The sequence below is a fragment of the Pelophylax lessonae genome, assembly GCF_965119305.1.
Source record: "Pelophylax lessonae genome assembly, chromosome: 1".
In the NCBI taxonomy this organism is placed as follows: domain Eukaryota; kingdom Metazoa; phylum Chordata; class Amphibia; order Anura; family Ranidae; genus Pelophylax; species Pelophylax lessonae.
This window is the reverse complement of record NC_138768.1, coordinates 878,627,664-878,640,728: the sequence shown is the minus strand read 5'-3', so window position 1 is coordinate 878,640,728 and position 13,065 is coordinate 878,627,664. Positions and strand designations below refer to the sequence as shown.

Here is a 13,065-nt window from a genome sequence, read left to right as displayed (position 1 = left end):
AACAAACAGTTTAAGCTCTGCATGGTTAACCCTCAACACCTGTGTGGATTGTCTTGTGATTGAGGGGTTACGGGCTGGGTATGGCTAATCGGCAGGCTGTGGGTGCGTTTGGAGGACAGGAGACACCAGTCTGGCGGATGTGCCCACTGGGGGTATCTAAGATTCGTCACAGATACAACCAGCTGTCATCATCCAGCTTGGTGGAGATCCGTTCCAGTCAGTCAGTCAGTGCAATTGCACGCGGAGGAACAATTTCCTCAAAGAAGCTGTAGCCCTTAAACATAAATTCATGGAGAGAGGTTATAGAGAAACAGAATTAGATTCGGCCATAGCACATACAGATCAGAAAAATAGAATGGATTTGTTACAACCGAAAGTAAAGCAGAAGAATAAGACATTTCAGCATGCTTTCTTCTCCTCCTATTCAACTCAACACTATTCAGTTAAAAGAACTGGCACGTGCTACGTAACGATGGAGTTTTGGGTCCTCTTTTACCTGATTTGCCCTCTGTGGTTTTTAGGGGAGTGCCTCCCCTGAAACTTCAGGTGGCACCTAACGTCATCAATCCCCCAAAACAGATTTCGTTTTTTCAGGACAAGGGTGGTTTTTACCCCTGTAAGTCCTGCAGTGTTTGTAAGTTGAATATAGAGGGTAGAAGGAAGAGTGAAACATTTGAGACTAATGTCACCCAACATACCCACAAAATCAAACCGTTTATCACCTGTACGTCTAAATTCGTGGTCTAGGTTAGACTAAAAGAACATGTTGGAAACATTATCAAAAGGTTTTCCTAAACATAGTATTTCCCGTCACTATGATATATGTCATAACAGAAATTCAGCGGGAACCCTATTTTTGGGAATTGATAAATACGTGGGGAATTGGCGAGGGAGCAATCTCACAAGAGGGGTTTCCAGGTTAGAAACAGCTTGGATTTATAAAAATAAATCTTATGCCCCACACAACCTAAATATTGAGTGGGATCTAAACGCCTGTATTACTAATTATTAATCAATTTGTTTCCCTCCTTGTCTCTTCTTTATTTTGCCCCATTTTATGCTTATGAAGTTTCTGGTATTATATCCTTCTATCGAGTTGAATTTAGTCCCCAGATATTTTATCTGTAAAAATGTTTATATTTAATGTGTTTTTTTTTAAATTATTTCAGTATATAGGGGATCCAATCCCCTTTTGTTTTTACATACAAATACCTATGTTTTATGTGTCCTACGTATCGGTTTATTATTGTTAATGACCTTTGGTTGTAGTGGCTGAACTGTGTGTCCTTTTGCCCAAGTGAGGATTTGTTTCTTGTCCACAAGATGGCGCCGCCACTCGATTCCGCTGATCTGTACTTATAGTTAAATAAAAAATATAAGGCAAATTGTAATGTTTCATAATTGCTATTACATGCCGACATGATGTCTGCCCAAATCCTAGATATTTCTATCATGTTTGTGAGAGATGAATCAACCGAATACCAATGGTAATATCTTCTTCCGGTTAGTGGAACGCATTGAATTGTGGTTCCGGCTTCCGGTGTAACGTTAGAAAACCATACCCCGTGAGAAATCCATACCCACGTCACTTCCTGTCATTGAACAGCTGAGCCGATCCCCATTGTGCATGCTCACAGCTGTGCCCGCGCCATTCATCAGCTGTTGGAGCATGTCCCACACGTTCCACTGCGCATGCCCGATCTCGGCTCCAGGGATTAAAGCAGCGATATAAATCATGGCACTGCGCTTGCGCAGTGTGGGGGTAGGGAATTGAAACTTTGTCACGCCCAGATTTTCATACATTGCACCGTGAGCTTTTGCTGGAACTAGTCGCATCTGTGTTGGTTCTTGGTTGATCGCTAACTGCAATTTGGAACACCTGTTCTACTGTTCATCTACCACCATTTCACCACCCTGTGGGTGCATCACTCATAGAAGGCTTACCAGGACACAAGGTAAGAGAATACTTTTTCCATACCAACCTCACAATCTGTACTGCTTCAGTTAACTCCATGCTGCCCTGCACTATATACCCCCTGAGTTACCCCGTTACATCCAGTCACCTCCCTAGGGATGGTTTAGGTGAAAGTTAGCTGATAACGTTGATATGTATTCCTTATTAATGAGACTGCACCAGGCACCTCCTATATTTCACGGCAATCTAGTTTCTCATCTAGTTCTGTAATTGATTAGTAATATTTAGTAAGCAGACCCGTGAACCCATCTATCAGTCACAGCATTCCAATGACATTGATGGGAGTTGCAGTCCATAGCAGCGTTGCATAGGATGCCCTTTCCTTCCCCTCTTCAAGTATATGTTTAAGTTTTATATATATGCATATTGATATATTTTACATGATTTATTTCTAAATTTATGGAGTTGTCTTTGTATAAGCAGTGTTTAGACCAGAGATGTAGACATCAATTACACCCCCTAACCCCTTCTGTCCCATGTAAAGCAATTACACCCCCTTCTGTCCCATGTAAAGCTATTTTAAGTCTTTTGAAATGTCTTATCTTTAACTGAATGTGTTATCCATTTTCAGGGACAGTGTTTTATAGATTACCCCCCCTGCAGTGCAGGTACATTTTCTGTACACACTGTTATCAAACGCTAGTCAACATAAAACATCAGACAGGGGAAAAACAATGAATCCAATTAACAGACTCCACTCTGTCTCCCTAACTGTGTACAGAGGATGTGACTGGACTGCAGATGTTAGTCTGTGTGATATTGTATGTTCACTAGCACAGCGTTTTTCAACCTGTGTGCTGTGAAGAGTCCCCAGGTGTGCCGTGGCAAAATTACCCCATCTGATCTACAAACTGTGCTGGCCACTCAGTTAAGCCTTGTTGTTACAACGGTTCAGACAGGCCCGAAGCAAAAAAAAAAAAAAAAAAAAAAATGAGTGTAGGGCCTCATGATGGGGTTTACTGGGCCACGGTCAGGGAAGGGTTAAGTTACTAGGTGCAACTGGAGGTCAAGGCCAGGGATTGGGCAGTGGTAAGTCTGTGGGTCTTTAGCCAGAGGAAAGTGGGGGGGGGGTACTTACAGTTCAGCACATTTCCTCGTGTAGCCACAGAAGAAAGGATCATCCTCTTCCCTGCTTTTCCTGCTTGCCCGGACGATTGTTCATCCATGGGGATTTGGAGGCCATCATTGGTCGGCTACGGGAGGCGGCTGCCACCCGTGGAAAGCCGTGGCTGGAGAGGCACCTGGATGCTGCCATGGCGGTTGATGACTTGGAGAGGGGGGAGCGGCATTCCCGCGCTCGGCGGTCCCGGCCGCCGGAGCGTTACAGCCCCACGATGTCCCCCAGAGCTGAGCGCCACATTGGGAGCCCCTGTGCGGACCCTCCAGGGTCGCCGTCCCAGCGATCGCTTGCTGGGCTCGGCGGGCCCCCTGGGAGGAATCCCCGACGCCGGCGGAGCTCTAGCGGGCGGGGCCATACTCGTGCTGCGCCTCCGGCCCCGCCCGTTCGTCTGAATCCTGGAAGTACTGCGGCTGCCCGAGGCGGGGAGGATCGGCCTGCCGGGTTAGCTCGCGCGGGAGAGGTCTGAGCGCGGCGCTGCTGCACTGCGCATGCCCAGTGCAGCGGTGACACCGGAAGCGGAAGTGACGGAGAGGCCCGGCAGGAAGCGGCAGCGGAGGTCGTTGGAGGACTCCAGTTCCGGTCGACGGCGGGGGGGGGGGGGGGAGGCCGAGCGGAGTGCCCCCCCTGTGCTTTCCAGCTCCAGGCCCGCCGGGGAGGCTGAAGACTCGGATGTCCAGTCGGAGGGTGAGCTGTCCAGCTCTGAAGAGGGGAGTGCTCCGGGACCGTCGTCGGCAGTGGCTGCGGGACCCGCATCCGCGGGGTCTCAGTCAGGTGAGCCCTTTCATGTTACCCCTTCTTCTTTCCAGTCTGCTCTGTCCGCTTTGGTGGGGGTGCTGGGTTTGGAGCAGAGCCGGGGGGGGGGGGGGTGACTCCCGGGGGGGCTGGGACTCTTCCTGTTGCGGAGGTGAGGGGTCCGGGGCCTGCTGCGCCGGTGGCGGCGGGGGGCCTTGGGGACTTGCTGGCGGGACTGCGGTCCTTGGTACAGCATTTTGATGGGGACAGCGTGGTAGGTCAGGTGCCTGTGGTGGCGTGGGGTCCGGTGGGGGTTCCGGTCACGGCGGGGTCCGGCACGGTGCCGGCAGGGGCTGGGTCTGCTCCCGGCTCTGGGGGAGACAAGGTGGTGACGCCAGGGGTGCCGTCTCCTGCGCCGACTATGGGGGACAAGGTTGCGGAGCCCAAGGCGGCAGGTAAGGATGATGCGATTCGTATTGCGGATGCCGCAAAATGTGAGGTGTACGTGTGTTTCGAGGGCCCCTTGGGGGCGCATCTCAAGGCGGAGGTCCGGGAAAAGATCTGGAAGGATGAGTACATTGAAATATTTACTCTACTTCCTTTGGAAAAATTTAACCTGGATAGGGTGAAGCCGGAAGAATCTAAGAAAGAGGATGAGGAACGGCGGCGGCGGTTTCGTTTGATTCCGCGCACGTTTAGTAATTGGCTTCAGGCCTTTGCTATCTTCGCGAGTGTGGTGGGGGAAAAGCATCCGGAGCATTGCTCCGCCTTGTTTTGCTATTTGGACGCGATCGGGGAGGCCCACAGGGTGTATGGCGGGGTCGCGTGGCTCCGTTATGACGAGCAATTCCGGCAGCGCAAGGCTGTTCGCCCGTCGTTACGGTGGGACCACAAGGACATCAGTTTGTGGATGCGCCTTATGACGTCGGCCCGGGCGGCACCGTCTTCCTTTCCGAGCGGGGTCGGCGGTCCGTCTACCCCTGGACAGCCGGCCGCGAAGCGCCGGGGTTTTTGTTGGCAGTTTAATGAAGGGACGTGCCGATTCGGGACTGCCTGTCGATTCAAACATGAGTGCTCCGGTTGTGGGGGCTCTCATCCCTTCTCGCGTTGTTTTAAGCAGGGCAAGCCCCGTGCCGGGGACGCTCAGCACAAAAGGGATGACGCCGGTGAGGGTGGAAAGGATGCGGCCTTTTCTAAGTAAGCATCCGGACCGGGCGGCGGCACGCTTATTGGAGGAGGGGTTTTCGGTCGGCTTCCGGATTCCTTGTTCTCTTGGCCGTGTTCCCCCTATGGCGGACAACTTGCGTTCGACGAGGCTGAACCCGGGGGTGGTGTCCGACAAGTTGGCGAAGGAGGTGGAGTTGGGCCGCATGGCTGGTCCTTTTGCTGACCCCCCCCTTGGCTGACTTGGTGGTTTCCCCGTTGGGTTTGGTTCCGAAAAAGGAGCCAAATAAGTTTCGCCTGATTCACCATCTGTCCTTTCCTAAAGGGGGTTCGGTCAATGATGGCATTGATCCGGAGGCTTGTGCGGTGTCTTACACGTCTTTTGATGCGGCCATTTTTTGGATTGGCATTTATGGGCAGGGCGCGTTGCTGGCCAAGACAGATGTGGAAGCCGTGTTTCGTTTGTTGCTGGTGCATCCGGGCAGTTTTCGCCTGTTGGGTTGCAGGTGGTTGGATGCCTTTTATGTTGATCGCTGCCTACCCATGGGCTGCTCTATCTCCTGTGCGTTTTTTGAGACCTTCAGTTCGTTCGTGGAGTGGGTGGTCAGGGAGGTGGCGGGGGTCAATTCGGTTATCCATTACTTGGATGATTTTCTGTGCATTGGCCCCCCCGTCTTCTCCCTTGTGCGGAGTTCTGCTGGCCACCATCCAACATGTGGCTGCGCGTTTCGGCATTCCCTTGGCGGCTGATAAAACGGAGGGTCCGACCACCATGATCAGTTTCTTGGGCATAGTTATCGATTCGGTAGCCATGGAATGTCGCTTGCCCGACGACAAGTTGCGCGATCTTAAGGTGGAGATCTGCCTTTTGGTGGGCAAGCGCAAGGTGCAACTCCGGCGGTTGCAGTCGCTTCTCGGCAAATTGGCATTTGCGTGCCGGATTATGCCTATGGGTCGTGTGTTCAGCCACCGCCTGTCTGCTGCTACGGCGGGGGTTAGGTCTCCGCATCACTTTGTCACGCTGTCTGCAGAGCTGGTAGACGACTTGCGGGTCTGGTACATTTTCTTGTCGGCTTATAACGGTCGTTCGCTTTGGCTGCGGGGTCCGGTCAGCAATTGTGATATGGATCTATACACGGATGCTGCGGGTTCCACGGGTTATGGTGCGTACTTGGGGGGTCGTTGGAGCACCGAGCGTTGGCCGACGGCGTGGCAGGTGGGGGGTTTCTTGCGGAACCTGGTCCTGTTAGAGCTGTTTCCTGTCATTGTCGCGGTGGAATTATGGGGGGAGGTTTTCGGTGACAAGAAGGTGCATTTGCACTGTGATAACATGGGGGTGGTGCAGGTGATTAACAGGTTGTCGGGTTCTTCCCCGCCGGTGATATGGTTGTTGCGCCATCTAGTTCTGCGATGTTTGCAATTAAATGTTTTCTTCTATGCGGTACATGTCCCTGGTGTGACCAACTCGGTGGCGGATTCTTTGTCTCGTTTTCAGATGGACAGGTTTCGGGAGTTGGCGCCGGATGTGGAACAACGGGGGGAGCCTTGTCCATCGATGCTGTGGACGCTTGCATTGGGATCGCCGCCGACTTGGTCAGACAGTCCTTGAGTGCCGGGAATTGGGCTGCGTATTCTAAGGTATGGAGGGAATGGCAGGCCTTTTTGGCTCAGACTGGTGTGGGCCGGGTAAGTATGGGCTCTCATTCCCTTTTATTGTACTTTGTGTGCATGAATTTTAAGCAAGGGGTGTCGGCGGCGGCCATCACTCGGAAGTTGGCTGGCTTAGCGTTCTTGTTCAAAATGTCCGGGTCTGCGGATTTCACTAAGGACTTCATGGTGAGGCAGGCCTTGAAGGGGTACAGGCGGGGTGTCAGGCGTCCGGACGGGCGCAGACCGGTCTCCTTTTGTTTGCTGGGCGAATTGGTGGATAGGTTACGGAGTACGTGCTCCTCGGAGTATGAGTCGCTTTTGTTTACGGCGGCCTTCGTTTTGGCCTTCTATGGGGCGTTTCGCATTGGGGAATTGGTCAGCCCTTCTAGGAGAGTGCACGGCGGTCTGCAGGACGGAGAGGTAAGTTGTTCTGATTCGGCAGTTGTGATCTTTCTTAGGCGCTCCAAGACGGACGAGGAGGGCAGAGGTATGTATGTGCGCCTGTACCGGGTGCGGGGTTCACCTATTTGCCCGGTTGCCGTGGTGGAGGAGTTTAGGCGGGTGCGTCCGTCTTTGGTGGGTTCTTTTCTGATGCACAGGGACGGTACAGCGTTGTCCAAGTTTCAGTTTGTCTCGGTGTTCCGGTGGTGCCTATCCAAGCTGGGTTATGACGCCCTGCAGTTACGCTTCTCACTCCTTCCGCATCGGGGCGGCCACTGAGGCGGCCAGATGGGGTGTGGATGAAGCTACGTTAAAACGGATAGGCAGGTGGGAATCTTCTCGTTTTAGGTTGTATGTTCGTCCTCATTTGGTTTAAGTTGGGATGTGGGGATCTGGGGTGGGGGCTGGTGGTATTTCTGTTATCATTGCCGTGTGCTGTTCTTTCCTTACAGGGGGAGCCGCCTGCCTCCTGTGGATTTTGGGACATTCGTTTGTGTTCTGGGGGGCCAGACGGGCGGAAGTGAGGTATGATGGGCGGCAGTTGGGTTTCACCAGGGAGGAGGCTACCATCAGGTGGATAGGAATCCCGGGATTGCTTTGGTGCAGGGTCCTGCCAGAGGTTAATCGTTTTGCGCAGTTGGACAGGGCTCCTGGTATCTTGGTGTTACACGCGGGGGGCAATGATTTGGGGGTCCGGTCCATGCGCCACCTCATACGGGATATTAAATATGATTTTCTCCGGCTGCGCACATCCTTTCCTGGGATGATTGTGATTTGGTCGGAGATTGTTGGCCGCACCTCCTGGCGTTTTGCGAGGTCGGTCGCGAAGCTGAATAAGGCTCGTATCAAGGTCAATTCGGCGGTCAGCCGTTTTGTCATGAGAAATGGGGGGTTGGTGGTCAGGCACCGGGAACTGGAGGTGGATACCTGGCGGTATCTGCGTGGTGATGGAGTGCACCTGAATGCTGTGGGGACGGATTTGTGGTTCCTTGGCATTCAGGATGGTATACAGCGGGCTTTGCGTTTGTGGAGGGGCTCGCAGGTGTAAGGTTTCACGCCTGCGCGCTGTGGCGGTTGGGGGTCTTTGGAGGCGGTAAACAGTTGTTGGTAAAAAGTGCATAGGGTGACCCATCTAAGGTATGGAGCCCTCTAGTGTATCCCGGTTAATAGTGGATTAACGGGAAGTGGTAACAAGGAGGTATCAGTGGTCAAGTGGGTTTGTCCCCGAGCTGGTGTTGCGCGGCTGGGGACCGTTTAACGATTTACGCTGATACATAGTTAATTGGAATTTTGTGCCTCCCAAGACCAACAACTTATTTCATGGGATACTGGAGTATTTATGGTTCCGTTAATAAATAATGTTATTTGGTATTTTGTTAATAAAATGGCCTACCGGGCCAATTTTCTCCAATCTGGTGTCACTGGTATTTTGTATAGGATTAGTTATAATGAATAAGGTTAACCTTGAGAGTAAGCATCGGTAATACCCTAATCAAGACAGGCCCGAAGCAAAAAAAAAAGAAATGAGCGTAGGGCCTCATGATGGGGTTTACTGGGCCACGGTCAGGGAAGGGTTAAGTTACTAGGTGCAACTGGAGGTCAAGGTCAGGGATTGGGCAGTGGTAAGTAGGTGGGTCTTTAGTCAGAGGAAAGTGGGGGGGTACTTACAGTTCAGCACATTTCCTCGTGGAGCCACAGAAGAATGGATCCCCGCCCTCGATTTGTGCATATTTTGTGCAAAAAACAAAAACAAAAAAAAAAGATTTTAAATTACGACAGTAGACATTATCTGTAACTTTGGGTAGTTGGGGATTGCGTAGGTTCGTGGGGTATTTGTACGCTTAATTTGTGTTGGATGGTTGTGGCGGTTGGGGGTCTTTGGAGGCGGTAAACAGTTGTTGGTAAAAAGTGCATAGGGTGACCCATCTAAGGTATGGAGCCCTCTAGTGTATCCCGGTTAATAGTGGATTAACGGGAAGTGGTAACAAGGAGGTATCAGTGGTCAAGTGGGTTTGTCCCCGAGCTGGTGTTGCGCGGCTGGGGACCGTTTAACGATTTACGCTGATACATAGTTAATTGGAATTTTGTGCCTCCCAAGACCAACAACTTATTTCATGGGATACTGGAGTATTTATGGTTCTGTTAATAAATAATGTTATTTGGTATTTTGTTAATAAAATGGCCAATTTTCTCCAATCTGGTGTCACTGGTATTTTGTATAGGATTAGTTATAATGGGTAAGGTTAACCTTGAGAGTAAGCATCGGTAATACCCTAATCATGGTCCGCTGTCTAAAGCTCACTTCCCGCTGCCACAGGCATTTGGGAAGCTGTGAGGGCCGTCTGATTGCATCTTGCCAACCGATGAGGTCATCGGTTGCTAGGGGCGGGTCAAGCGTATACACAGCTTTCTGGGATGTGAGAGACGCAGGTCCCAGGAGACGCTGGCTGGCGCGCTTTTCCCCGAGGGGAGGTGAAGCAGAGCATGAGGAGAGGAGGAAGAACAGGGAGGAGGCTTTTCAGTGGCTGCACATTGCTCTGCAGTTTGGCCGCAGTGCAAGTGTAGCGCAGGGTACCCACGGTTTTCATGTGCATTACCTGCAGTTTCCTATAGACTTCTATTATGTCCCTCATTTTTGGTGTGCTTTCAGAAAATGTAGGACATAATAGAAGTTGATGAGAAATGGCAGGTAACGCACATGAAAAGTGCAGGTACCCTGCGCTACACCTGCACTGCAGCGAGTCATAGTTAAATATACGTTCCAGCTCTGAAATGGTTTATCAGGGTTATGGCTGAAGATATCAGCCATAACCTCAGTATTGTTTTTTACAGCCCACGGCTGGCTTTCTAATGAAAGGGTTCCAAGCAGCACATGAGCCACTGGAATGCTTTCAGAAGCAGCGGGAGGGGATGTACCCCCCTCCCACCGGCTCACCGGAGAAGCAATCCAATAGTGCAGCCGGCTAGTCCCAGGGGGGCGATGAAAGAGTATATCCTCTTGTGCTGCCATTGCACTATATTTCATGTGCTCGGCACTCAGCAGTGTCTGTCCCTTTAAGACCCTCCATTTTCTTGTAGCCTCGGGGTGGGTCTTCTCCCTACTGCTTTGGGCAAGTCTAAACTTGTCTATCCATTCCAGCCTCAGCCATCATAGAGAACAGACCCTTAGCACCTCTAAGCTAATCGATTGTAAACCTGATTAACACCAAAAGCCTGTAAGTAAAGGATTTGCTAGTTCAGCCTGTATAGAGGGATGTTAGACCTTTGTATAGATAATAAGGTGTTCCAGTATGTAGTAAGCACATGTTAGTTAGTCCCTATCTTCTGCATAACTATGTATTATGTATGATGTTGAATAGCCATACTTATACCTGTCTTTCATATGTTTGTTTTACAGTTTTACCACACTTTCACTATCATATCCACTCTCATGTCCACCACATATCTACTTATTCATATGTAAAGGCACATGTATGGATTATATCTCAGTAAAGGTTGCATCAGTTAAGGAAACCAGCGCTTCTTTCATTGAGATTTGGTTATTACTTGATGTGAAGCTGTGTACCTTAGGCAACACACAGCCGAGACATTACAGTAAAAAGGCTTTAAAACGTTATCAGAAGCAGTTAAACAGCTTTGAATCATCCACAGCAGTAAAAGGACTCATAAATCCAGTCTGTGTGGGAGCAAAACGAAAGTGAAACTCATTTCCCCTCACTAGAACACAGGCTGTGTGTTCAGTCATCATCATCATCAGCAGCATCTCACACTGTTAGCAAAATGGAGAAGCAGAATACAGAGAACAACACTCTGTCAGTTAACCCTCAATGCTCCTGTAAAGAGGAAGACACATGCAGCTTGCCAAGAACTAGGTCTAGATGCACAACACTGTCCGGAACATCCAGTCAAACAGATCTGACTCCAGCTAGCGCCGGTGCAGCAAGATCTAAACACACTAGTTCTAGACATTCAAGCATCACTAGTTCTAGACATTCAAGCATCACCAGTCTGTCATCAGTTAGCGTCAAAGCAACCAAGGCAAGAGCAAAAGCAGAAGCAGCCTGTGCGATGGCTTCCTATGCAGAACAGGAAGCTGAATTGATGAGAGAGCAAGCAAAAAGTGAATCTGAGGCACTTAGGAAAAAAGCAGAAGTGCAAGCATCTTTACACTTACTCAAACAGCAGAAAAACGCTGCAGCAGCCTTAGCAGAGGCAGAAGTTCTTGCAAGGGCTGCCGAATCTCAGTTCGCTGGCATAGAAACCCAGATGTCAACCCACAGCGCAATCCAACGCACTCGTGAGTACTACAGTCACAAGCAACCATGTACACTGACCAGCCGTCCAATGACATACCTAGGTCATCATTGACTCCACCAGCAGTAAGCAACTTTGATACTACGCAACACTGCAAGACTGAATCAGAACCTCAGCGTGAGGAGTCAAGTGGTCGCATGCTCAGAGACCAATCTGCCAACCCTCCAAGAGTGCAAGCAGATGCTGATGTAATCCCTCCTCAAGCAAATACAAGCCTGGATTATAGCAGAAAGATTTACAACAGACGAAAACAACAACCTAACCAAAGTGAACTTAGTCAAGCGTCTAATAAGCCTTACCAGCCGCAGCCATACCCTGAGTTTACACCCAGGAAGTATTCACCAGACGCAGCAAGAGCTACAGAAGTCGCAAGATTCCTGATGCGCCGTGAGGTAGTGAGCGCTGGTCTCATGAAATTTGATGACCGTCCAGAAAACTACTGGGCCTGGAAGTCCTCTTTCCTGAGCGGTACCCAAGACTTAGATCTGACAGACAGAGAAATGCTTGACCAGCTCGTCAAATGGCTAGGACCAGAATCCACTGAGCAAGCCCAAAGAATCAGGTCAGTACATGTTCATGATGCAGCAGCAGGACTTACAATGGTGTGGCAGAGACTAGAACAATGCTATATATCACCTGAAGTGATCGAGGATGCACTTCTGAAGAGGATAGAAAACTATCCAAGAATAACAAACAAGGACAATCAAAAGCTGAGAGGTTTAGGTGACCTACTCTTAGAAATAGAAGCCGCTAAGTCTAGTGGATATCTGCCAGATCTCTCATACTTGGATACAGCATGTGGAATTGATCCCATAATCGAGAAACTTCCTTACAACTTGCAAGAAAGGTGGGTCACTCAATCATCGAGATACAAGAAAGATCATCGAGTTGCGTTTCCACCGTTCGCTTTCCTTGCTGAATTCATCGTAGACCAAGCAGAAACACGCAATGATCCAAGCTTTGCTTTCCTGAACAAGAGAACGGCAAGCGTCCCAAAGGTAGAACAAAAACCTCCAGCGCTTTACAAAGAACGCAGAGCAACAGTTTCTGTACGGAAGACAGAAGTCCCTACTGAATCTGCAGCCAATCAGGAAGACTACGCAAGTAAGAAACTTGAGGAGCCAGACAAAATATGTCCGATCCACAACAAGCCTCAACCACTAAGAAAATGTCGCAGTTTCAGAAGTAAGACATTAGAAGAGCGCAAAGCTTACCTTAAAGACAATCGCATTTGTTTCAGATGTTGCGCTTCAATTCAGCATCTTGCAAAAGACTGTACAAAAACCATACAATGCACAGAGTGCAACAGTGACAAACACCTGTCAACACTGCACCCAGGACCATTACCATGGAAGCAAGAAGTTCCAGCAACTCAAGAAGATCATGGTGGGGAGCAAGGCGAGAGTACAACGCCAGCAGTATCCTCCAAGTGCACAGAGATCTGTACAGAGCAGGTCCGCCCTAGATCATGCTCCAAGATATGCTTAGTCAAGGTGTATCCTGCAGGTTTCAGAGAAAAGGCAATCAAGATGCACACAGTCTTCGATGAACAGAGTAACAGATCTCTGGCAAAAACAGAGTTCCTTGACCTCTTCGGTGACAAAGGAAGTCCAACTCCATACACCCTGAAGACTTGTTCTGGAGTTTTAGAGACGACAGGGAGAAGAGC

At 49.9% G+C, this 13,065-nt stretch overlaps 1 protein-coding gene across 1 annotated transcript in view; it reads left to right on the top strand.

Moving 5' to 3' along the window:
• The window catches only part of LOC309550539 (uncharacterized protein), a gene marked incomplete at both ends in the record, with an annotated part of 1,004,737 nt that overhangs the window by 322,178 nt on the left and 669,494 nt on the right, over nt 1-13,065 (top strand). The gene's annotated exons all lie outside the window — the stretch shown is intronic.